This window comes from Oratosquilla oratoria, chromosome 44 (genome assembly GCF_046742065.1).
Source record: "Oratosquilla oratoria isolate Oo_2021 chromosome 44, ASM4674206v1, whole genome shotgun sequence".
Lineage (NCBI taxonomy): Eukaryota > Metazoa > Arthropoda > Malacostraca > Stomatopoda > Squillidae > Oratosquilla > Oratosquilla oratoria.
The window spans coordinates 28,615,324-28,642,823 of NC_134820.1; the positions used below are offsets into that span (position 1 = coordinate 28,615,324).

At 42.6% G+C, this 27,500-nt stretch overlaps 2 protein-coding genes across 3 annotated transcripts in view; both read right to left on the bottom strand.

Moving 5' to 3' along the window:
* The window catches only part of LOC143022227 (uncharacterized), a 436,114-nt gene extending 410,091 nt beyond the window's left edge, over positions 1 to 26,023 (bottom strand). The window contains exon 1 of one of the 2 annotated variants that reach the window (XM_076180345.1): positions 25,904 to 26,023. The gene's annotated coding sequence lies outside the window, so the exon portion shown is untranslated. Of the gene's footprint in view, positions 1 to 25,840 lie in introns of both variants that reach the window. The other variant, XM_076180344.1, reaches the window with a different exon arrangement.
* Positions 1 to 27,500, bottom strand: part of LOC143022226 (rho guanine nucleotide exchange factor 12-like) — a 385,126-nt gene that overhangs the window by 98,692 nt on the left and 258,934 nt on the right. The window lies entirely within an intron of this gene.

Below are 27,500 nucleotides of genomic sequence, written 5' to 3' on the forward strand. Positions count from 1 at the left end.
CCATTTAGTCAATTAATAAACAAATAAAATACAGAAATAATATGAACAATAAAACAAAAAATAAGCTAATAAAAACAATTCAATAAACTAAAAAAACAAATAAGATATATAAATATGAACAATAAAATAAAAAATAAACGAATAAAAATAAATAATTAAAATAAACTAACAATAAGATATCATATAAATAATATGAACAATAAAATAAGAAATAAACTGATAAATAATAAACCTAATAATTGTATCAATTATCACAACAGTACCACAGAAGAAAAGACTGTATAATGGGAGTCCATATATTTCGACAGTGGTTTGCAGCCGAAATATACAGACTCCCCGTCTCCAGTCTTTTCTTATGCTCCTGTTGTATTAATCTTAATTTACAAATGTGCGACTACATTTTTTTGTGATGCTACAACAGTATACCCAAATTCACCACGATCAAGCACAGATTCGTCAATAATTTCTTAAGACAATTACCTCGAAAACAAATCCACATTTGAGAGCAAGGCTAGTTTTGCATTTAGTACAAGGGCTGCCTCGTCTCCAGAAGGATAGGCCGGAGGTCCTGCAAAGGACAGAAGCCTAAACACTAGAAGAGGGGGTCTAACCTTCCAAGCCTATATGTTGTACTACAAGACAAGTAAAAGCAACTCTCTCTCCAGCATGGAGCATTGGGACTTTTAAATAATCTTACTATGATGACACACTTTACATATTTTGTTCTTGCTGACGTCAGGCGATTTGATTCGAGGATGGGCGGGGCCCCACGTGCCTTGGGAGTCAAGGCTACATCAAAGCATTCACTTCCATGACGCAACTTTAAGTTTCTATTTTGGTAAATGATAGATGGTTTCATTTGTATAAGGGGAGGAGGAGGGAGGAGGGGGAGGAGGACAGGGAGGAGGAGGGAGAGGGGAGGGGGAGAAGGGGGACGGGGAGGAGAAGGGGGAGGGGGACGGTGAGGGTGAGAGGGACGGGGAAGGGGACAAGGAGGGGAGGGGGGAGGGGGACAGTGAGAGGGAAGGATGAGGGGGACGGTGAGAGGGTGAGGAGGGGGACAGGAAGGAGGAGGGTGAGGGGGGACGTGGAGGATGCGAGGGAGGGGGGACGGGGAGGGTAGGGTGACGGGATGGGGATAAGGAAGAAGAGGAAAGAAAAGAGGGGGAGAAGGGGGAGTGAAAGGGGAGGAGGACGGGGAGAGTGAGAGGGGAGGAGTAGGAGGAGGAAGAGGACGGGGAGGGGGGAGGAAGAGGACGGGGAGGGGGAGGAGGAGGAGGAGGAGGACGAGGGTACACACGCGTCCCCCTTTTACACAACTCGCCCTCTTATGGACCAGAAGCCCTCGAGCGACTTCGCGAGCTCCTGAAGGGCGTTCTTCGTCGGTGGCCGAGAGTCTCCCGAGGACGTTTCTCCTGGCCCAGTGGCTCACCCTGAGGTCACACTCATAAATCCAGAGGCTCACTTTGAGGTCACACTCATAAATCCAGAGGCTCACTTTGAGGTCACACTCATAAATCCAGTGCCTCACTTTGAGGTCATACTCATAAATCCAGAGGCTCACTTTGAGGTCACACTCATAAATCCAGTGGCTCACTTTGAGGTCACACTCATAAATCCAAAGGCTCACTTTGAGGTCACACTCATAAATCCAGAGACTCAATTTGACGTCACACTCATAAATCCAAAGGCTCACTTTGAGGTCACACTCATAAATCCAGAGACTCAATTTCAGGTCATACTCATAAATCCAGAGACTCAATTTCAGGTCACACTCATAAATCCAGAGACTCAATTTCAGGTCATACTCATAAATCCAGAGACTCAATTTCAGGTCATACTCATAAATCCAGTGGCTCACTTTGAGGTCACACTCATAAATCCAGACTCAATTTGAGGTCACACTCATAAATCCAGAGGCTCACTTTGAGGTCACACTCGTAAATACAGACGCTCACTTTGAGGTCATATTCATACATCCAGTGGCTCACTTTGAGGTCACACTCATAAATACAGACGCTCACTTTGAGGTCATACTCATACATCCAGTGGCTCACTTTGAGGTCAACTCGTAAATACAGACGCTCACTTTGAAGTCATACTCATAAATCCAGTGGCTCACTTTGAGGTCACACTCATAAATCCCCAATCCCTTTCGACGCTCACCAAAACAGGTCCCCCGCCTCCTCCTACGCTCAAACAATATTTTCCCTATCCAGTTCTTCCCATTCCACTTTGCCGAGGACCCTGTAGGGTGTGTCATTGATGTTTTAGGGGTTGTAGGGGTTTTAGGGGGTCTTAGGGACGTCTGTCCCTCGGCATTATGTCCGAAGATAAAAAAAAAAAAAAAAAAAAAAAAAAAAAAAAAAAAATAATAATAATAATAATAACAATAATAATAAATACAATTAAGAATAAAAAACATATAAAAAATAAAATAAAATGAAAATACATAAATAAATAATAATCACATTTGACTTCCACTATCCCTTTCTTCTGCTCTTCTTCTGAAATCTCTCCCGCACCTCCGACCCTATCTCTTTTATTAAAACAGACGAATCCCCTTACAAAGCGACTGACACTTGACCATGTTAACTACATCACTCTTATTTACAACAAATGCCTTCTCTTAGCTGCCGCCTGGCGATTTTATCCACTGGAAGAAAGAGAAAATGTACATGGAAAGAGTTAGGTAACATGCAAGTCTATGGCGTTGTCCACAATTGCTATCACCGCTCTTAAAGAAGCAGACAAACTGAGATGACCGACCCCGGTGGGCCGGTGTACGATCTCCGGACTGAGCCAGGACGTCGAATCACAGAGACCGTTGCAGGATTCTTTATATAGAGGTTCCCTAAAGGCATGAATCAAATGACCCACCCCTCTCTTCCTTCCATCTCTCTCTTTCCCTCCTCCTCCCTCCCAATCCTCGTATCTCTTTCCCTTCTCCTCCTTCCCTCCACTTTTCAGCCTTCACGGTCCACTTCCCTTGCGTCCTGTTACCTCCCTTTTACCACCATCCCCCAACTCTATTCCACATCCCTCTCGCGCTCCCTGGCCCGTTCATCGAAACCCGTCGACCCTGCAAAATTCCCTTCACACTCTTCAACCCGGCCATCCGCTCCCGAGAACCCCCGTCCCGGCCAACGACCGTAGACTTTATTCAGCTTGAGGGACGACCCCTACCACCCCCCGCCACCGGGACAGAAACGGGGTCTCGGTCGTTGAAGACCCCGTTCAGTTCTGGGGACGGACTCTCTCGGTTGGATGAAAACTGGGTTAGCGTCGCCGTGTTGAAAGGGGAGGGTCCACCTTTCAACGATCTTCTGCCTAGCCGAGCACCTCCCTCGTTTTCTGCCAACTCCAACATATATATATATATATATATATATATATATATATATATATATATACATATATATGTGTGTGTGTGTGTGTACGTGTCTGTATAGAGAAAGGGGGAGAGAGGGAGAGATAAGGAAAGAGAGAGACAGAGATAGGGGGGCAAAGAGAGTGAGAGAAGGAAAGAGAGGTAAAGAGAAGGAGAGAGAGAACTCACTCCCCATCTTCATCTCGTTTCCGAATTCCCCAACATCCCCCGCCCCCCATCTCCCCCGGTGAGATCGACATCTCTTTTTCCCTTCCCGTCCTTGAAGGTCCTCATTTAGCCAATCCCCGGATCTTGCGTTCGAGTTCGCGTTCGAGTTGGACGAGTTCGATGATGTTTTCCACGACGGGCCGGAAGATGGGTCCCTCGGGTTATCCTCAAGAGTCCGCCACTTTCCCTTTTACTCGACCACCACTTCTCCAAATTCTCGTTCTCTCTTTTTTTCTTCTTTTCTTTTTTCTATTTTGGCCACTTCGCCTTCCCCTTTCTTTCGTTGATATTCCATTTTTTTTTTTTTTTTTTTTTTTTTTTTTACCGGAGGCTTTCACGAAGTGTGTCATCGATGTCCAGAAGACTCTTCCCCTCCCCCGAACTCGCAAAGACTAAGTCTTCATCTTTCCTCGCCCATACTGTAGTTAGTGTCTAGGGTCATTGCGCTGCTTGATAAAAGAAAAAAAAAACTGTCTCCAGTTTGCCTTTCAACCGAATAAAATCGTCTGGGATTAACACCATACGCGAAAGAGAGAGAGGAGAGAGAGGGAGAGAAAGAGAGAGAGAGAGAGAGAGAGAGGAGAGAGAGAGAGGGGGAGAGGGAGGGAGGGAGGGAGAGAGAGAGAGAGAGAGAGAGAGAGAGAGAGAGGAAGAGAGAGAGAAGAGGAAGATAGAGAGGGAGAGAGAGGGAGGGAGGGAGGGAGGGAGGATGGGAGAGAGAGAGAGAGGAGAGAGAGGGAGAGAAAGAGAGAGGGGGGGGGAGAGAGGGCGAGAGAGGAGAGAGAGAGAGGGAAAGAGAGACTCCCTATCACTGTAATCTTTCTCGTTTCGTGAAAACATTTAAGAAAGAAAAAAGAAAAAAAGACAACAACAAAAATTGACCCCCCAAACCTTCGGGGCACAATCGCTATGTTATCCAGCCTCTTGACATTCTTCCACATTTCTTCGGACGCTCTCATACTTTTTCCTTTTTTCCGTTTCCCTTCTAATCTATTGAAAAAACGAAGTAAAATGGAACTGAATCACCGAAGAGGAATGGAGAATGAAAGTCCCTGGACGGGGACGGAAAGGTAATCTATTGGTGGAGGAGGAGGAGGAGGAGGAGAAGGAGAAGAAGTAAAAAAAATGATAATAAAAATAGAAAAAATAAAATAAAAAAGAACTGAATCACCGAAGATGAATGGGGAATGAGGGAAAGGAGGGAGGTTGAAGAGAGAGAGAGAGAGAGAGAGAGAGAGAGAGAGAGAACGAAGTAAAAAGGAACTGAATCACCGAAGAGGAATGAGGGAATGAGGGAAAGGAAGGAGGTAGGAGGGAGATAGGGGAAGTAGAGGTTTTGCAAAGGGTCCGACCGAAAGCATTATGTAAATGGTTCTGACGCGTCAACAGAAACGCGTCCCGAAGTTTGTCGAACTCGTCTCTTGACCACAAAGGACGAAATGTGTTTCAGCGCCAAGAGTCCAAAGGCTTCCTGGATCTGGCAAAAAGATCAGTGAAGGGGCCTTTATGAAGGGGAAAAGGTCAGTGAAAGGGTCCTTATGAAGGGAAAAAGGTCAATGAAGGGGTCCTTATGAAGGTAAAAAGGTCAGTTAAGGGGCCTTTATGAAGGGAAAAAGGGTCAGTAAAGAGGTCCTTATGAAGGGAAAAAGGTCAGTAAAGAGGTCTTTATGAAGGGAAAAAGGTCAGTGAAAGGGTCCTTATGAAGGAAAAAAGGGTCAGTAAAGAGGTCCTTATGAAGGAAAAAAGGTCAGTAAAGAGGTCTTTATGAAGGGAAAAAGGTCAGTGAAAGGGTCCTTATGAAGGAAAAAAGGGTCAGTAAAGAGGTCCTTATGAAGGAAAAAAGGTCAGTAAAGAGGTCCTTATGAAGGGAAAAAGGTCAGTGAATGGGGCCTTTATATATAAAAAAAAAAAAAAAAAAAAAAAAAAAAAAAAGGCCAATGAAGCGAGCCTAAGGATTTCCTGGAAGGGCTGGCAGGGGTCCAACGAGGGGAGCTGTGAAGGGAACTGGGTGACCGCACCCGGGGTGTCACCTGAGAAGCGGTTCGAAGTCAAAGCAATGAAAGACAGCTGAGGTCTTGCAAGATGGCAGAAAGGGGGATTGAGAGGAAGTGGAGACTATACTGGATCCAGAATTTTGGTGATAGTGTTCAAAAACAGTGGTAGTAGTGATGGTGGTAGTGATGGTGGTGGTGGTAGTGGTAGTAGTGGTGGCTGTGGTGGTAGTGGTGGTAGTATTAGTAGTAGTGGAGGAAGTAGTAGTAGTAGTAGTAGTAGTAGTAGTAGAAGTAGTAGTAGTAGTAGTAGTAGTAGTAGAAGTAGTAGTAATAGTAGTGGTACTGGAGACAGCAGTCTTAAGATGGCGGCACACTAAGCATTTCTAACTGGCATGCCATGCTACTTCGTTTGAGCAGAAACAACTTTGGTTACGATAATTTGTTCTTCGAATTTCCCAAATGTCAAATTACTCTTGCGTCATATAGTGAGAAACTGAACGAAGAACTAAGAGAAGTCAAACCTAGAATACGAATGTTAGACACAATATAGAGATGTTCTTATTACGGAAGTCATATTGTAACCGAAGTCGTTTCTACTCAAACGAAGTAGCAAAAGCAAGTAGCATGCTATCCTAGTGTGCCACCACGTTAAGCGAAAGATTGATGGGGTTACGTACAAGAGACTAATCATAACAACCAAAGATACGACCAAGAAGACTGACCAACAAATTACCCCACCAGAGGTGGAGAGAGAGAAAGAGAGAGAGAGAGAGAGAGAGAGAGAGAGAGAGAGAGAGAGAGAGAGAGAGAGAGAGAGAGAGAGAGAGAGAGAGAGAGAGAGAGAGAGAGAGAGAGGGAGAGAGGAAAAGAGAGAGAGAGAGAGAGAGAGAGGAAAAGAGAGAGGGGGGAGGGAAAGAAAGAGAGAGAGAGACCAAGAGAGAGTGGGAGAGAGACCACGCGAAGAGTTAGAGAGAGAGAGAGAGAGAGAGAGAGAGAGAGAGACAGAGGGAGAGAGGGAGAGAGACAGAGAGAGACCAAAACGCCGGGACTCCCAAGGTACAATGGGTCTCTCTGGACATTACTGTCCACCGCTGGGAACGGTGATCGCCCGAACCGCCAGGGCGCAAACCGGCTTAACCGCCTCCTCGGACGACAGCGACAACGACATAAACACAACCGACTTCTGACACTATCGTCTCCCTTCCCTCGCGCGGTGGACATCGACAGCAGCGAGCGGGAGGAGACAGAAGAGGAGGAAGAGGAGGAGGAGGAGGAAGAGATGAAGGAAGAAAAGGAAGAAGAGATGAAATAAGAATATGAGGAGGAGGGAGAGATCAAGGAAGAAAATGAGGAGGGGAGGAGGAGTTAGAGATGAAGAAAGTTGAGGAAGAGGAGAAGAAATACGAAGATGAGGAGGAGGAGATGAAGGAAGAAAATGAAGAGAAGAAATAAGACGATGAGGAGGAGGAATTGGAGATGATAGAAGATGAGGGAGAGAAGAAATAGGAAGAGGAGGAGGAGGGCAGGAGGAGTTAGAGGATAAGACATGATGAAAGGGAAGAGACGAAATAGGAGGAGGAGGAGGAGGTAGAGATGATGGAGGAAAAGACGAAGGATGAAGAGGAAAAGGAGAAACAGGAGATAAAGGAGGAGATGAAGAGGAGGAAGAGGAGATAACGAAGAAGATGAAAGGGAGGAAGATGCAAAGGAGGAGACGGAAAAGGAGGAAGAGGATATAAAGGCGAAGATGAAGGGGAGGAAGAGGCAGAGGAAGAGGAGACGGAAGAGGAGGAAGAGTAGATGAAGGGAAGGAAGAGGAAGAGGAGGAGAGGGAAGAGATGACGGACCTCCTCGTCCTGAAGAGGAAGAGGAACGAGTGACGATGGTGTTTCTGATATTGTTGCAGACACACAGAGTCGAGACGAAGACACCAACAGAAACATCAAAGATTAAAATCTCCCTCAATCAGGCTCAACAGTTCATGATTTCTCTCTCTCTCTCTCCACTAATAAATGATTTTATTTAAACGAGGAACCCGTTTCGTTAATTGGTGACCTCCTGTGCTGAAGAAGAGGAAGAAGAGGAAGAAGAAGGAGAAGAAGGATAAGGAGAAGAGGAGGAAGAAGTAGAAGAAAAGGTGGAAGAAGAGGAAGAAGTAGAAGGATAAGAAGAGGAAGAAGAGGGAATGAGTGGAAGAAGAGGAAGAAGAGGAGGAAGATGTAGTAGAAGAAGGTCAAGGAGAAGGAAAAGAGGAAGAAGTAGAAAAAGAAGGATAAGGAGAAGGGGAAAAGGGAGAAGAGGAAGAAGACGAAGAAGTAGAAGAGGAAGAAAGAGAAGTAGAAGAAAAAGAATAAGGAGAAAAAGGAGAAGAAGAAAAAGAAGAAATGTGAGGGGGTCTGATTGCCGGGTTAATATTCATTGCTACCCACCAATACACTGATTCTCTCTGCCGTCATGCGATTTTATTCAGCCGAGGGAATACTCCCCCTTGCTTGGCCGAAAGGATTAAACATAAATCCATTAACCCTTTAACTTCATTCAGTTAGTCGCCAGGATATTTCATTCATCAATCACACTAATACACTATATACGTGAACCATGGTAATCTACTTTCTCCAAGTCCAGTCAGTTGGATCAGAATGTATTGGTCATTACGAGTCAATAGCCCCATCATATGTACAACACTCGCTATTAAACCCAATCGAATTTCTATACAAGACCAATCTTTACGACCATGTTTTCACAGAGATAAAGCTTTATGAGTGTTTACGGTCTGATCATTGTGGGATCATTTGAGCTCGAAGTCACACAATGTGCATTTACTACCGCGGACTCAAACAACAAAACATTCGGTTGATGACACCCAAGTAACAGTACCCTGTGGGTGTCGATCCTACTTCTCTTCCTCTCTACTCCTTCAAGTGCCTTTTCGTATTTCCAAACTTGAGGTATGTTTCTCTCTTCTTACCAACTGGACACGCATTCTCGAGAGCGCTCTTCCAGATGCCTATCCCATGAATGCGGGTGGTCATACGCGGATGATCGCCTGTGACATACATATGAACATAAGAATGAAGGGGACTGCAAGAGACCATAAGGCCTACACTAGGCAGCTCCGTATCCATCACCACCTGTCAAACCCATCTATAAAGTTGACTAATCGTTTCTTAAAACAACTTCCTATACCTCAGAGCCAATACCGTGTGGGTATTGACTGCACATTCCATGCAACGTTTAAAGACTACAGAGGCATCCCTATGGACCAAGGCAACCAGCATTCTTTAGACTGAAAATAAACCGAAAAAGAGTTCTGCTACAGCCATAAACACTTCCCTTATTCTTTTATGACTCCACCTCCCCAGTGCAACACTACACGGATAGATGTGCTCTTTATTGCTGACAAAACACTCTCCGAGGCAATTAACGCCTGTGTGCTCAAAACTCTCGGGTCCGATATCAGTACCTGTGACACTTTGCATCTCCAAGGTAAACCCTCTCAGTCCAGGTGTGAAGTAACACTCGAGGTTTCTGTAGATCGGTTGAAGGAAGAGGGTGAGGAGCCTACGCCAGGAGGCGCTGAGTAGCCGCGGCCGAAACCGTGATCTTTGCCCTACGAGTCGCTACTGGGTAACAGTTACTTCTGGAAATTGGAGAGGAGTGCGGGATTCGAACCTACAACACGCTTACGATTACGCCACAAGTGCATACATCGGATACAGTCATTTGGTTTATAGACCACTCCTCTCTCTTCTCTTACTCTCTTTCAAAGCGAACAAAAATCTATACAGGCTCCACGTGACGCTTGATTACATTCTCAGATGGCATGTCGTTATCCTACACTAATGGTTCTCAATCTGGGGTATTACCTGCCCCCCAATTGGTTACGGAATCGAAAACCCCAAGGAATACGAAACATGCTGCCCAGTTTAATGCTGTATCTACAAAGAACATAAGAATAAGGGAGACAGCAAGAGACCATAAGGCCTGCACTAGGTAGTTCCATATCCATAACCTGTCATCCCCATCCATAAAGTTGTCTAACCGTTTCTTAAACAACCGATAGTTTCAGCACTCACTAATGCACGGTTACTAAGTCTATTCTATTTAGGGACTGGTGAATATACTTATTTCACAGTTTTCATTTTTCTTCAAGTGTTATTTGGATAAACGGAATAAATCTAGTTTTTTAACTAGATTTGTGTCATTGATCTATCTCACTTGTTTCTAATTGTATTCAATTTTTGATAAAGGGAAACGAGAATACTTTGAGAGATGTCAAGGGGTACAACACTAAAATGGTCAGAAACTACTATTACGACATTTTTTTCACAAGCCATCAACGTTTTGCAGGCAAAGAGCGATATACAGTAATGTCACTTGGATGCAGACAAAACATGATATATTTTAATGTCACAAACTCCCCCCTATCAGGAGGCTAGGACGTTACACAGGACTTTGTAGCGTGGAATTTAACCGTGCCCTTGGTTCAGCTTCGTCGGTGGCAGGGTTCAAACCACCACTTCGACCTGCGAGCTTCCCTCAGACAAAACATTATATGTATATATGTGTATATATATATATATATATATATATATGTATAAATGCTATTTCAAACAAAGAGCAAGTATGAGAAATTACACAAGAAGTTAATCCAACTTCTTTCCAGAAAGGTGCCTGAATAAAACACCCTGCCGACAGCCAGAATAAAAATACAAATCTCCACTCCTTTACAGAAAGGGTTAAAAGACATAAATCGTGAATATTCATCTTTCACCTCATCAGCCAGAAGAGGGTGAGGCTTCGACAGAAGGAGACAAGTGGAGGCGTCACCCGACACACGCTAAACTGGCATTACGCACGCCGGGAACCACGCCTTGTGGGAATTCTAACCGCTAACACTTCGGCCCCCCCTTCCACCAACCCCAGGCAAACATCGATGGATCTCTTGCTGTTCCATCTGAATATCGACCAGGAACTTGGTTCTTACGCCCAAGCTAAAGCTGAGAGAGAGAGAGAGAGAGAGAGAGAGAGAGAGAGAGAGAGAGAGAGAGCGAGAGAGAGAGAGACAGAGAGGAGAGAGGGGGGGAATTGTGTTAACCTGTTAATTTTCTTGAAAAAAAAAAAATCCTTCGGGTTATATTACAATTTCTGCGTTAACCCTTCTGACATTGAGTATAACATATTTATACCATGAAGAACGCATATCTAACACATGTTTGTTACAAGTACATGTTTGTAACAATTATAACATGTTTGTAGCACGTTTGTAACAAGTATAACATGTTTATAACATGTTTGAAACAAGTATAACACGTTCATATCATTTTTGTAACAAGTATAACATGTTTATAACATGTTTGTAACAAGTATGACATGTTTATAACAAGTTTCGCTTGTATGAAGGGGATTCGGTCCCTATTGTACTCACCGTCATGACAACCTCAATTGTCCTAACCCAGTAACCGTTATCAGTGCCACAGCCACCACCACAGTCACAGCCACAGCCACCACCACAGTCACAGCCACCACCAGTCACAGCCACCACCACCACAGCCGCCATCACAACCACCACCAACACCACAGCCACCACAGCCACAGCCACCACAACCACAGCCACCACCAACACCACAGCCAACACCACAGCTACAGCCAGCAAAACCACCACATCTACTACAGCCACCATCACCGCCGCCACCGACCCTCCATTCCCTTCATCATTTGTCTCTGCCGCTGCATCATTTTTCACTTTTGCAAATTCCCACACAGAAGTGAAATCCGTCAGCAGGTCGCGCTGGCGCATTGGTTTCGTCAGTCTGTGACTCTGTCCGTCTGACGGGGGTTATCACACTGGGATACTTTTCCTCCGACATCCTACCTCCGACCTCCGACCATCCTACCTCCGACCTCCATTAGACTTCTCTAAGATTTCAACACTAACATTCGTATCTAGATTTCCAATCTCTTAGTTCATCATTCAGTTTTGCTATATATGACGGAAAAGATAATTTGATATAATAACAAGAAATGCTTTAGAGTGGTTCTCCCATCAACAATATCTATTGAAACTATCAGCAGTACATACTGAAACTTGTCCCCTCCGAGGTCCTGACAACCACTCGACTATGATGGCGCACTTGACATATTTAGTTTTGGTTGGCGCCAGACGATTTCATTCGAGTTAGGGGAGACCACCTGGCGCCAAATGGGTTAATATCACTTATTCCCTCAAAATATTTTGTATTTTTTTTTTTTTTTTTATAAGAATATCGTCATGGGGTCTCTAGTTCCGTCACTGAGAGAAGGGGCGATCAACGATCAACTAACGAAAAATTAAACCGAGAAAGTTTACAACACGTTAAGTGAGGAACTGATCACTTTGAGCTTCTGCTTCCATCGCTCCTTTAATCTCTATTTTAGCACCTTTGTGACACCCCCTCTTCGGTGAATTCTTTAACCCAAGGAGAGAACAGCTGGTTAAAGAAACCCTACAAGGTGTCAGAGGGACACTCGATGGAAAAAAAAAAAATTATATAATATATATATATATATATATATATATATATATATATATATATATATATATATATATATTAATTCTTTAACCCAAGGAGAGAACAGCTGGTTAAAGAAACCCTACAAGGTGTTAGAGGGACACTCGATAAAAAAAAAAAAAAAAAAAAAAAAAAAAAAATTATATATATATATATATATATATATATATATACACACACACACACATGTATAACAAGATAAATGAAATAAAAAAAGGCCTGCCAGAAAAGAGTGTGTGAAGAATGTCCAAGGATCCAAAACGATACAATGCGGAGATTTGCTGTATTTCAATACAAGGTATCCAAAACTGGTCTATTTTTTCCCATACAACACCGAGTTCAGAACAGAAACGTTAATGATAACTGTTCTAGAACAAACTAATAAACTAGTTACTAGTGAATATTTCAAACTAGTGTGAACTATCACTCTTTTATTAGCGCCGGTAAGTTGCCCTAAGTTGAAATTTTACCAAGTTGATGAAAATACAGCCTGAATATCTACCATCTGTTAGGATTGAGACAATGAACAACTTCCGTAGCATCATAAAATCTGGTGCTGCTGATGCTGGTGCTAAAACAGATTGCATAAGGCACACCTGTGTGTGTGTGTGTGTGTGTGTGTGTGTGTGTGTGTGTGTGTGTGTATGTGTGTGTGAGAGAGAGATAGAAACAGAGAGAGGGAGAAAGAAATAGAGAAAGGCATATATACACACACACACACACACACACACACACACACACACATATATATATATATATATATATATATATATATAGATATAAGACAAAGATACATACACATATGCAGAGAGTGAGAGAGGAGATACATAGAGAGACAGAGATAGAGAGAAAGAAAGAGAGGAAGAGAGAGATGGAGAGAGCGAATCAGGTGGGCGTCCGAAGGAGGAGGAGAAAGGCGGAGGGAGGTATTGAGGGAGCGAGTTAAACGCAAAGGTCCTCCTCCTCCACCACCTCCTCCTCCTCCTCCTCCCACACGGATTGCGCCCTTGTCAACTCCGTTCACCTCAACTACAAAGAAGTTCTCCAGCACAAGAGATATTTGGTTCCAATCCTCCGGGATAGTAAAGCACGCGAGATCACAAGACCCCACGAACACTGACGACGTCATTGAGAGATTAAGTACAGAAATAGAAGAGGTTGAGATGATGTATAAATAAATAGTGTCCCTGAAGATTTGGGTCTTGATGAGAACTTTTCCATATTGTGTATGTGTATGTGTATATATATATATACGCCATTGAGAGATTAAGTACAGAAATAGAAGAGGTTGAGATGATGTATAAATAAATAGTGTCCCTGAAGATTTGGATCTTGATGAGAGCGTTTCCATATTGTGTATGTGTATATATATATATACATATATATATATATATATATATATATATATATATATATATATACATACACACTGAATGGTTCCCAGTGATCAATTAATATATATCTTTTCAATCACAAATCACTTTTAATTCCATGCCATCGCAGTCGAGACTGAGAATCGTTCGATAGAGGCATCCGTTGGAAATTGAAACGTGGACGAGCCGAGGATTCGAACCCAGCTGGCCCGTAACAAAGTTACAGTGACGTAAACCAATACAGTTTATATATAACCCATTGCCGGAGAGACAAAGCAAAAGGAACAGACGATCTGTGTATTTCGACCACAACTGTGGTCCTCTTCAGCAGTTGTGGTCGAAATATACAGATCTTCTTGTTTCTTTTGCTTTGTTTCTCCGACAGTGGGTTATATCTAAACATTTTACAAAAGGGCAACTACATTTTGGTTTGGTTTTGTGAATACATATTATATATATATATATATATATATATATATATATATATATATATTATATATATATATATAAAGTATTTAGCAAATTAAAACACCATGAAATTACAAGATTAAAAAATGTCAATGAAATGAATTTAAGAATGAAATTTAAGTAGGAGCATCGTAAGATTACAAAAATTATATAGAATAATAATAAAATAAATAATTGCGTCCAAAGGATTTACAATACGTGATCCAAGACCATCGTGAAACACACACACACACACACACACACACACACACACACACACACACACAGGCCGAGATTTATAGTGTAGTACATTCCAATTGGAGACTTTGGCCTCCATAACAAATACAGAGGCAGAGTTATACACAATCACATACATATACCAGAGGCTTTTTTTCCCCCTTACACGGGAGGTAGCCAAAAGACAAAGGCATAGAAACCACTCCCACCCATTCCATCCCCCACATACTCCACTCCCCTCTACCCTCCCTCTTATCTTGGCACCTCCTGGATGACGGGTCATCCCTGCATCTTGTCCACTGCCCTGGGTCAGAAGCAGTGTCGCAAGACACAGCACATCCACAGCAAGGCCGCTTCAAATAAAAACATAATGCGGCTTTAGAGTAAATCGTTTTATAGTTTCTTTATCCCCCGGCGTGGACGTAAGCACCACATGTATAAAGCTTCCATACAAGCTCTCCCTAAGCACGCAAACCAGCGCTTCCATCATCGTGGATCAATATTACGTCGAAGAGGTGGAGTCAGAGAGGTGGAGTGGTGGAGTCACAAAGATGGAGTGGTGGGGTTAAAGAGGCGGAATGGTGGAGTCACTGAGGTGGAGTGGGAGTCAAAGAGGTGAAGTCACAGATGTGGAGTGGTGGAGTCACTGAGGTGGAGTTGTGGGGTCAAAGAGGTGGAGTTGTGGGGTCAAAGAGGTGGAGTGGTGAAGTCAGAGGTGGGGTCAAAGAGGTGGAGTCAAAGAGGTGGAATGGTGGAGCCAAAGAGGAGTGGTGGAGTCAAAGAGTGGAATGGTGGAGTCACTGAGGTGGAGTCAAAAAGGTGGAGTGGTGGAGTCACTGAGGCGGAATCACATAGTTGGTGAAAGAGATTGAAGTGGAGATAGGAGAAGCTGAAAGCGAACAGATATATATATCTATATCTATATATATATATATATATATATATATATATATACTTTTTTCAACGAAGACTAGTTCCCATTTATAAAGGAATATTGTGTGATAATTATTACACAGAATCTGGTCAATCTCTGGACAAAGAACTCTTAACATTTTTTTCATGATTCATACGATCTTGTTCATTTTGCCGTGCTACTCTTGCCATCTTCTCTACCTTGTTCCTCCACCAGATTCAGTACCCAAAACACCATCTCCCCAAAATAATCACCAACAAACTCCTCCCCAACTCTCTCAATGACTCACACGACCGTATCAGCGATTGCCACTCTACTCCTGCAATCTTCTCTACCTTCTTCCTCCACCCGGTGTTTATCCCTCAAGATAACCAATCTCGAACGATGGGCTGGCGATCCCTATCATTATTGTCATCCATTGAGGGCGTGCGCCCAGTGGGCGCGTTCTATCACAGTGGTCATCATCAATGATGGCCAACCCTGTCTCGCACATTATAACTGATGATAACAACAACCTGCGGTATATCCTATTAGCCTCTTCGCTACTGTAACGTCCTCCACTGATTCTAGAGAGAGAGAGAGAGAGAGAGAGAGAGAGAGAGAGAGAGAGAGATGGATATATATATATATATATATATATATATATATATATATATATATAGAGAGAGAGAGAGAGAGAGAGAGAGAGAGAGAAAGAGAAAGAGGAGTGAGAGATAGGGAGAAAGAAAAAGGGGAGTCAGAGAGAGAGGGAGAGAAAGTGAGAGAAAGAGAAGAGAAAGAGATATACAGTATATAGACATATGCAATAAAATACGAAGAACGTATTCACAAATGCGTAACCATCAGGAAAAATGAACTAATGTAGCAGAGCGCTTTCGTATAATTACATCTTCAGTGCTAATACAAAGAAGGGATTATAAAAGGAAGAAACAAGGTACAGAATATATGACCAAGTGAGACATGGTGAAGAAGGAATTCGAAGATAGCGGAAGAAGTATATATATATACGTAAGAGGAGTGAGAGAGAGAGGGAGGAGAGAGGGGGAGAGAGAGAGAGAGAGAGAGAGAGAGAGAGAGAGAGAGATAGAGATAGAGAGAGAGAGAGAGAGACCCTTCCCTGCGGAAGAGGTCATAATTCTCCTTCAGCAACGGGAAGGGACGCCTCTTCACATACTTTATTCAGTCTAAATTCCAGGCGATTCCATCAAGCCGAGGACCCCTCAGCATATGAAAAGGGCCAGTTCCACCCCCCACCCCCGGTCTCTTTCCAAAACCTAACGCTAACCATAATAAAATATGTAAAGTCAGCCGGAGTACTCCTCGGGGTGACCACCTAAGGTATGGAGACACTCCCCTGGCGGTAGGTGGTTTTATTCACCTGTGAGGGGGAGGAAGAAGATTCACCTATGAGGAGGAGGAGGAGGAAGATGAGGAAGAGGAAGAGGATTCACCTATGAGGAGGAGGAGGAGGAGGAGGGGGGAAGATGAGGAAGAGGAGTAAATGGGCTCACCTGTGAGGAGGAGGAGAAAGAGGGGGATGAAAAGGATTCACCTGTGAGGAGGAGGAAGAGGAGGAGGAGGAAGAAGTGGAGAAAGAGGAGAAGGAAGAGATGTGATCTCCGAAGTGAGTTCGAGGTTCTTCGTCTACAATGGAATAAATCTGTCGAGTGTTAAACCATAACTTCGTGTCCCATCGGACATCATCTCCTGCCTCCCCACCTCCTCCTCTTCTTCCTCTTCCTCCTCCTCCTTTCCCGGGCGAGTAAGTCCACCCCCCTTCCCTCCCCCCGGAGATCCGAGGGAGGAGATCGCTCCGCAGTGCACCACCATTCGGCGGGCATCCATCTGCTTTCCGCTGTAAATCTCCTCCCACGGTCGCTCACAAGAACCGTTAGAGGAAGAGGAGGAGGAGGACGAAGAGGACGAAGAAAAGGAGGAGGACTAAGAGGAGGAGGAGGAGGAGGACGAGGAGGAGGAGGACGAAGAGGCGGAAGAGGACAATAAAGAGAAGGACGAACAGGAGGAAGAGGACAATGAAGAGGAGGACGAGGAGGACGAAGGAGGAGGAGGAGGACGAGGAGAGCGAAGAAGAGGACAACAAAGAGGAGGACGAGGGGAGGGCGAAGAAGAAGAGGACAACAAAGAGGAGGACGAGGAGGAGGAAGAGGAGGTGGCGAAGGAGAAGAGAGGGAGAAGTGTAGGAGGAATAGAAATAGATTAGATAATGAGAAGTGGAAGAGAGATAAAAGAAATGGAAGAGGTGGAGGAGGAGAAGGAAGAAAAGGAAGAGGAGAGAGAAGAAGCAGCGAGAAGGCCGGGTGAGGAGGAGAAGGAAGAGGAGAAGGAAGAGGAGGAGGAGGAGGAGGAGGAGGAAGAGAAAGAGGAGGGTTGAGATATGGATTCAGTGGACGAAACAAACACGAAATCCACCAGCTGTCGATCCACCAGTTCAAGTCGTTTGCATACCACTTCATGTGATGTTTACGATGTGTTATGTAGTCAACATCACCAAATACGTTCTTCCCTCCTCCTCCTCGCCTCGCCACTAGAACTACAAAAGAGACGATTTTTTTTTTTTTTTTAACTAAATAGTCAATGTTGCTGAAGACGCGTCGAAGCCTTGGGCTAGCGACCCAAGGTATGACGTCAGCGTGGTCCTTTATATATTTTACTCTGGTTGACTACTACTGCTGCTTTCATTCGTCTCGTAGTTCCTTCCTTCATCAACCCAGATAATCACCACCTTGGCCAGCGTCTTGTCAACACTTCGTCAATTTCCATCTAGCCATCGCATTATCTTTTTTCTTTTATAAAGAATGGGGATGGGGAGGACTTCGTCACGAAGTGGACTGTAACTGACCTATTTTTTCCACATCTGTTCAAATATATCTTTCGCTGTTTAACATTTAATACATTATCAAACAAATATCCACGACAACTATTAATATAAAAAAAAAAAAAAAAAAAGCATATTATATATATATATATATATATATATATATATATATATATATATATATGTATATATATATATGTGTGTGTGTGTGTGTGTGTGTTCATCTTAACCACATTAACTTTTCCATTTTAATTTTTTGCAAACACGATCGAGACTAACAAGGCGCTCGATGGAAGCATATTCAGAAACTGATACGCTGACGGGCTGAGGACTCGAACCTAGCCGATACGTAACAAATGAACAGTGACTTAAGCAATTACGCAATCAAGAGGGAAAATCACACACACACACACACAAACACACATATATATATATATATATATGTGTGTGTGTGTGTGTGTGTGTGTGTGTGTGTGTGTGTGTGTGTGTGTGCGCATAGTTCTGAACATATTGGGTCAAGTTATAATGTCCCACACACCTGTTTAAGAGTCGGAAAAGTGACCGCTCCTCCCACAATCAATATTCACTGAAAGTTATTACAGTATCAGTATCTCTATTGCTGATGACTCTGCCGACAGTACTTCGAGTGCGGTCAATATATATTGCCGTTAATTATATTGCCAATATCGTAGTTATTGACCACGGTCATCTCTTGCATATCCATATCGACCTCGTACAGTCCATATTGCCGACAATACTTGATTAGAGCCAATAAATATTGATGGCTTGACGGGCTCTTCAGAAACCTGCCCCGCAATGGAGTGTGTGTGTGTGTGTGTGTGTGTGTGTGTGTGTGTGTGTGTGTATGTGTTGTGTGCGCGCGCGCGCGTTTCGTCCTCCCAAATCGAGGTCTCTCAGCCTTCACATGCACATATATGCAAGTGTCTCCAACATAGATGGCATGTAACTTTAGAGTAACCTTCTTCAATTAGGTACTATATATATATATATATATATATATATATATATATATAGACTGAATATCCCACTATTGGAGAAAAGAAAACTATTTGAAGATACGTATATCACGATTACTATCTGTGATCCTCTTCAGCGTGGTTTTACACAGGGTGGGTTAGGTTATATATACTAAGAGGATATAACCCACGCTATGTAAAACCACTCCGAAGAGTATCATAGTGCTCGCAATATACGTACTCTTCAAATATCTTTCTTTTCTCCGATAGCTGGGTATTCAATCAATCTTAGCAATGTGTTGAAACATTCATTCGCTTATAGACACACACACACAAACTAAATTGAACACCACAGCATTGTCGCAATTATTAATTTCCTTTTTAATGTTTTCAATTTTCCTCACTTGAGTTCTGATTTTGGGAGGACGAGCAAAGAAGAGCTGTCCGAAGTTATCCACTTTAATTAAACACAGTTTTGACGTTCCGACTACAAAGGGTCATTCTCGAAATAATAAACTACAGAGTAATGAACACAATCGCACAGACTCAAAACTATTGCAGTATGACACGATGGTTACGTCGATGCGTTTCCATATACCTAATAAACGCGTATCCATATATATATATATATTTTTTTTTTCAACCACAAACAACTTTTAATGACACACACACACACACACACACATATATATATATATATATATATATATATATATATATATATACATATGTGTGTGTGTGTGCGTGTGTGTGTGTGTAAGTGCGTGTGTGTCATTGTGACAAATGGTCTGGCTGGCTCAAAGCTATCGTCTTTGCTTCATAATAAGCGGAGCTAACTTCCATTTATGTGTGTGTGTGTGCAAATATATATAATATATGTATATATATATATATATATATATATATATATATGTATAAGTATATATATTCATATATATATATATATATATATATATATATATATATATATATATATATATGTGTGTGTGCGTGTGTGTGTGTATGAGTGTGTTTCCATGTGCACAACAAAGGTGGGCGGAGATACGAAATAGAAATCGAGTTTTATTCATAACTAGTTTGGCGCACAAAAGTCTTCTTGAAGAAACCTATTGTGCGCGAAACTAGTCATGAATAAACTCAGCCTCGTAATTTGTGTCTTCCATCTTCCGTGGCCACGATCTCCATATTATACAGATCACTATCACCTCTGACTATCTCTCCTCCGCCTTTTCACACAAGGAGAGCTGTCAACAAGATAGCTTTGTTTACATCCAGATCTAGATTGCATGTATTACACACACACGATATATATATATATATATATATATATATATATATGATATATATATATATATATATATATATATATATATGTGTGTGTGTGTGTGTGTGTGTGTGTGTATACATACATCTTCAGTGCAAAGTGCATGGAAAGGAAGGATTACAAGAATAAATATATGCATCTATAGAGGATAACATCCAACAATTTTCTTTGAAATAAAATTATCAAGTCTGTACATACCTAAGCTTGATGATTTTATTTCAAAGAAAATTGTTGGATGTTATCCTGCCCGGACATTTGGTCCATCTGTGACCTGAGGACCGTGGGTAATTTTCTCAGGCTTGTGTGATTCATCTTTCCATGTTCCTTACAATATTTTTACTTCTGTAGTATATATATACCGGTACTGTCACTGTATCTCCCTTACTGTATTCCCTTGATGTCTTAAATTGACGAAAACGTTCGGACTACGTGTCTTATTTACCAGTGGTTTTTACTGCAAATTATATTCACGTACAATTTGTGAAACACTGCAATATATATATATATATATATATATATATACATATACACACACACACACACATATACATGTATGTATAGATCACATGGAAAATAAGACTGAGGAAACAAACCTTTTCGTTAACAAGGACATTTTCAAGTAGAGTATACAGACTTAGACAAGTATATATACAGAAAGAGAGCGACGAGGTGAGGAAATGTCCTGATCCGACTTCACACAAGCCAACCTTCCGCGGTGATGAAATGTCCTCATCTGACCTCACAAGTCCGTGTGAAGTCAGATCAGGACATTTCCTTCCCCTCGTCCTTCTTTTTCTGTTTATATACTTGTCTGAATCTGTATACTCTACTCTGTCTCTTTGAAAATCCCTTGATAGACGAAAACGTTTAGTTTCAATCATACATTTTCCATGAGGTGAGCTGTATATTTGAAAATTACGTGTCTAAGTGATTTTTGTTGCACATATGCATACATACATACATACACACACGTACACACTCAAAAAGGATAGTTATAGAAGGGCTCTGAAAAAAAAAGTTTTCCACACAGAGTTGTTGATATTGCGAGATATAGAGACGGGTCACTACGACCATAGCTCCCCTTCCCGTAGTATACATGGTAAATACACAATATATATATATATATATATATATATATATATATATATATATATATATATATGATGCAGGCAGTGTTAATCCCTTTAATCATATAACGTTCTTTGTAGATTTTTTCGGGCATAATTACTTCCAAATTTTAAAATGGCCACGTAAGTACCATCCCCCACATTTCTTTGAAGGCTTAAGTCAATTGATCCCGCCATTTTACTTTGACGTTTCTAGGAAAGAATCAAAGAAACTCGACCAGATTCAATACCTCGTCCGGACTCCGTCAGTACGAGTTGAACATTCCCTTCCCGCGAGTTCATCCTATAAGTGTTTTAGACTAACTGGATGAGACTTAAACGGATGAGTTAACTTCCTCACTGTTACATCATTAGGCGTGATGGCAAACTACACGAGATAGACAACTTCCTAGTTTCTGCACCTTTAGTGGGTCGATAATGACTCTGTGGTCCATAACCTATGGTCTAATGGGCCCCTAACTACCCAAAGAATCTCCCAAGAGGGACTATCAACCGAAAACTAGTGGTAGTTAGTGGACTTAATGATAATAGTTAGAACTAAAAATGTATCCAGGAGACTCGAAAACAGCAGTCCATAAGCATGGGTGATACGTGACGAAAGAGGTCGGGAACACCTGGTCACATCCTGACGATGTTGACAGACATCGTCGGAACGTTTTGAATCAACGAAACGTTACATAAGAACATAAGAATGAAGGAGACTACAAGAGACCATAAGGCCTACACAAGGCAGCTCCATATCCATCACCACCTGTCATCCCCATCCATAAAGTTGTCTAACCGTTTCTTAAAACAACTGATAGTTTCAGCGCTCACTACATGGTTACTAAGTCTATTCCATTCGTTGACCACCCTATTAGTAAACCAATTCTTGCCTATTTCCTTCTTGAATCTAAATTTGTCCAGTTTAAATCCATTACTGCGAGTCCTGCCTTGATGCCTTAATATGATGACCTTACTTGCATCACCCTTGTTAAAGCCTTACCCTCAGAGGACCATCAGATACAGGGGCAGATGTCACAGGTACCCGATATTTTATCAAGAATATCCTACCACACTGGGCAAAGGTGCCGTCTTTGTCACACACCCAATGAATGAATTTGAAAACATTCTGATCTGGGTACAGTCGGACATAATTACATTCAGATTAAATCTCGGACTAAACAACATTGATCTCGTTTAGCCCTTCACTGTTCGCTGGAACGATGAGAACACCTTTAAATATTTTGCTTTTGTGAACACCTGGTGGTTTTACTCGCCTAGAAGCACCTGGGACGCACTGGCTCATTTAGAATAACAGGTAAAGATTAGTTTATCAGATGTGCGCAATTTTATTACTAAAATACAGATTTTGGAGTAGGGCTTTGCAAATCTAAGTTATTCTGGAGGTCTCACTGGTGTGTGTGTGTGTGTGTGTGTGTGTGTGTGTGTGTGTGTGTGTGTGTGTGTGTGTGTACATGAATTTTTGGAAGCTCTCCCAAGGGATTCGAACCCTGACCTGTGCCGACATAATCACGAAGCAAAGATGATGCTAGCAGCTGAGCCATGAACGATGCTACGAAAGAAATACTCGAGTCCCCGAGCACGCTCTTCATAGCTACAGCAGACGTAGTCTCATTTTCATCGAAATCTTCCGTTTAGGCAAGTCCTCCGGCAAGTTATGTATTTTAGGACAAATTCAATTTGTCCTAGAGATGCACAGATACACACACACACACACACAATGTATACATAAACACTATTCTCCATGGGGTCACTCGGGGTTATCCGTTACCTCACCTTTCCCTCCCGTTCCGACTGGCACATTTCCCTTCAACCTGGCCGCCGTTACGCGATTTTATTCATCTCCGTGACGACCCCCTCGCTAACGACCCAATCAGATTAAAAAAACACTTCTTAAATAACACACCATTCATCCCCATAAGCGGTTTTCAACGCGATTAATACCTACAATATTCATTATCCCAATACCTCTGATGTGCATCACCAATAATACACATTAGTAAACAATGACCCCACATGGAACGTTAATCAACAAAGATCGTGTTTGGAGGATCTCAAAGGAAACACTTTCAACGTAGTCATTATCTGCAGACAACATTCCCATTGGTAATACCTTTCACACACACCATCAATATGAATTATGAACGAGAACCTCACAAGTGATGTATATAAACAATGGTCGAGGTGGGTAGGGGGGAGGGAAGAGGGGGGGAGGGGAGTGAAGGGAGTGGGGAACCAGCATCCTGGCATCCCGAACTGTGCCAATTCCCGGCCCGTTCCCAAAGATTCCCGTTCTAGAGGGTTGTTCTCTTGATGTGGTTTCATTAAAGTGTACTACACCACAATCCAGGTCACTGTCTCATTGGCCACTTCCTAACCGGGAGGTACTTTCCCTTTTAGCCCACCTGCCGCCAGGTGATTCTATTCATCTCGGTACATAAGAACATAAGAATGAGGGGGACTTCAAGAGACCATAAGGCCTACATTAGGCACTTCCATGAAAGGGTTATGGAATGACACTCCTCTATTGTGTCAGACCTCACCAGGTGTTACTGAAACGAGAGGGATGTTCGATATATGAACAAGTTACACGACGAGGAGCGTGCGTAGTACCTACGGCCGAAGTCGTGACCTCTGACCGTGTCCTCTGTAAGCCGGGGCGAGTGGCATTCACCGGTGCCCTTTGTACTAACGCGGTGGAAGCGGAAAAAAGTGGAACGAGATTAATTTGTTATTGTCACTAAAAGGATCAAACACACGCCACACAGACGACTTTAGTCACTTTAGGGGTCCACTTAAAGGATGAGGTGGGATGGGGTAAGGGTCCATTTCAGCCTCGCGGCCGCGTTCAGCTGAACAAAACCGTCAGGGTTAGTATAACCACAAAACAAATCAACGTGATGACGGGGAGTGTTATTCCAGTATCACCCAAACACATTTTGCACTTTTTTCGTTTTTTCAATTTTAAATATTCATTTTTTCTACGGAATGGTTATGTTAGGTTAGGCTTGATTAGGTTAGGAGCTAGGTTAGGTTAGGTCAGATTAGGTTATGAGCTAGGTTAGCTTTGATTAGGTTAGGAGCTAGGTTAGGTTTGATTAGGTTAAGAGCTAGGTTAGGTTAGGTTAGATTAGGTTAGGTTAGGAGCTAGGTTAGGATCTAGGTTAGATTAGGTTACGAGCTACGTTAGGTTTGATTAGGTTAGGAGCTAGGTTAGGTTAGCGTTGACTAGGTTAGGTGTGATTAGGTTAAGAGCTAGGTTAGTTTAGGTTAGATTAGGTTAGGTTAGGGGCTAGGTTAGGCTTAATTAGGTTAGATTAGGTTAGGATATACCAGATTACGAGCTACTGGACAATGTCAATTTCATGTTCAATATCCGTGATTGCGTGATTCTGAATTTTCCCCGACAGGGGTTTAAGAATAAATAAAAGAAACTAAATAGAGGTCAGTGAAAGTGCCAGTTATCTTTGGGACTCTGACGGAGGCTGTTTTCGAAGCTATGAAATGTTGACGTTTGGCAACAAGCCGCCACGGTCCACTAAGCAGAGGCCAGACAGCTTCGCTACGTTGCGGTTGTCGGGGCCGACATCGTCAGCACACAACCGTAAAATGCCACCAGAACGTCAAATAAAAGGGACTCAAAAAAGTAAAATAAAAATAAAAATAATAATAAAAATAAATAAGTAAATAGAATAAAAATAGATAAATAAAATAACAAATAAATTAATTAATTCAATAATAATAATAATAATAATGTAAAGGGACGAAAAAAGTCAAATAAAGGGACTTCAATAAAAAAAAAAAAACACTCCTTACTGCTGATGTGTTTGGATTTGGATTCAAGTGTTTGATTGCGAATTTTCTTTTTTCTTATTATTGTTTACACGCACTAACACGGTCTCTCTTGACTTCCCACGTACCATACAGAAATTCCTTGGTACATACACACACACTATATTTTCACACTGTGGATTAATTGTAATTTATTTCCTGAAGGTCATAGCTCGCTTGAACAGACCCAATTACACACTCCATACGATGGGCAATGGTTATTATTTACTTGTTTACACAAAACACAATCATTTCACGTCGTTGTCAAAACAATAATACCGTTTTCCGAGGGACACAGTGATGAGAATTGGTCTCAATCTCTCTGATTCGTTTTCTGTTTACGAAAAAAAAAAATAATAATAATAATAACTTTTCAAATTTAGCGAGCTTTTAAGTTCACCTCTCACTTTGAGAGGACTAAAGTTCACCATTTGGCGATCACTTCCCAAAGTTTCGGACCCCAGCGCGCCGTGCCGTAGACGGCACGACGTCGACGACGTAAACAAGTTTCCACGACCGTTTCACCATCAAAGGAAGAAACTACTTCTTCCCACCAGCGAGGGGCACCCATCTCCATATCCAAGAATAATTTTTACACAGCTTGCGCGATAAACAACCAAGCAACTCACTCGTAAATACTACTCCAGGACAATTAGCCGACGGGATAATTTGTCCTATTCCGTCTTTCGAACCTTAACGAGTACGATAGGACACCTCCACCCGACAGGGATACAAAGATGAATTCGTTGTGGAACAGAAACCGCGACGACGGGATAAACAACGCGAGAGCGACACGTCCGTACGCCACCACAGTCCAAGACACACTGACGGGTAGACGCGAGCGAGTGGGGGGGAAAGGGGGGGGGGAGGGGGTTGACGGAGGGGGAAAGGGAGAATGGGGAAGGGGAGGGGGCGGGGCAGTGGCTCTAATTCCTTTCTCTCTCTCTCTCTTTCTCTTTTTCTCTCTCTATTCATCACCTGATCTTCAATCTATCATAATCATATTGAATGGTGTTCCTTTTAATTTTCATTATAACACGGGGAGATCAATTTCTTCATGTATGGCAAGCCATTCACTTCTGTGTGTGTGTGTGTGTGTGTGTGTGTGTGTGTGTGTGTGTGTGTGTGTGTGTGTGTGTGTGTGTGTGTACAACACTGAATGGGTCCCACTGAACAGATAAACATTTTTATCAACCACAATACACTTTAATCCTAAGCTAACCACGTTTCAATTTCTGCATGTTGGTCTCCTCGAGTGTCTCGATGTTGATGGCTTAGAATTAAAGTGTATTGTGGTTGATAAAAATGTGTATATACATATATATATATATATATATATACACATATATATATAATACACACACACAAATACAAAGCTACATTCGTTCCTTTCACTCTCTGCTTAAACCGTGAGAAAAAAATTACCTCGATTCTTCGCCCCCAATGCCCCCCCACCTCACCCCCCCCGCCCCGCCAAGCAATACTGCCGGTTCATATCCGGTGCACCTCTCTTACGGAGCAGGTCGAAGCATTAGTCGATATATGCATCTCCTAGTCAGTCACCCGTGCACATTATCGCTTGTTCGACATCCTGACCAAGAGGTCATGGTTCCATCCAGCACCATCAAGATTTGTGTGTGTGTGCGTGCGTGCGTGTGTGTGTGTGATTCACCATGGTCATGGGTCATGTGTTGGACTCGAGATCGACATCTTTATCCCTTCCGAAAGAGAGCTCAGAGGTCATATATGACCGATGTATGGGTAATGCTGTGACCTTTACACGCACACACACACACACCCATCTCCACGCCCACGAGAGTTAAAGTAACGACTCACAGCGCAGCGAGACTGAAATTATTTCAGCCCTGGGTGGGATTCGAACCAGGACCGCCGTAGTGTCGGCCGGGAACTCTACCACTGCGCTATAGTCGTGCGCGCGCGCACGTGTGTGTGTGAGGGTCTACCCTCAATCAATCCAGATTCCTTCTCCCTCTGAGTACATCAACTCCCGTCAATTCTCGTAACATAACCAAGTACATTTAGGTTGTCCCGCTCTACATATTCTCAAGAGTCCCGTCTGCGGCCCAGTCTACTCATGAATCCTCTCGTTCTTGACATTTTTTTCTTTTGCAATCATCAACCAAAGCCTCACTGCCATACAAAAACAACTGTTGCTTCATGTATTCCTCTCACGGCTTCTACCAACACACACACACACACGCACACACACACACACACACACACACATACACACACACACACAATCATATATACTCGTATCATTTGTAG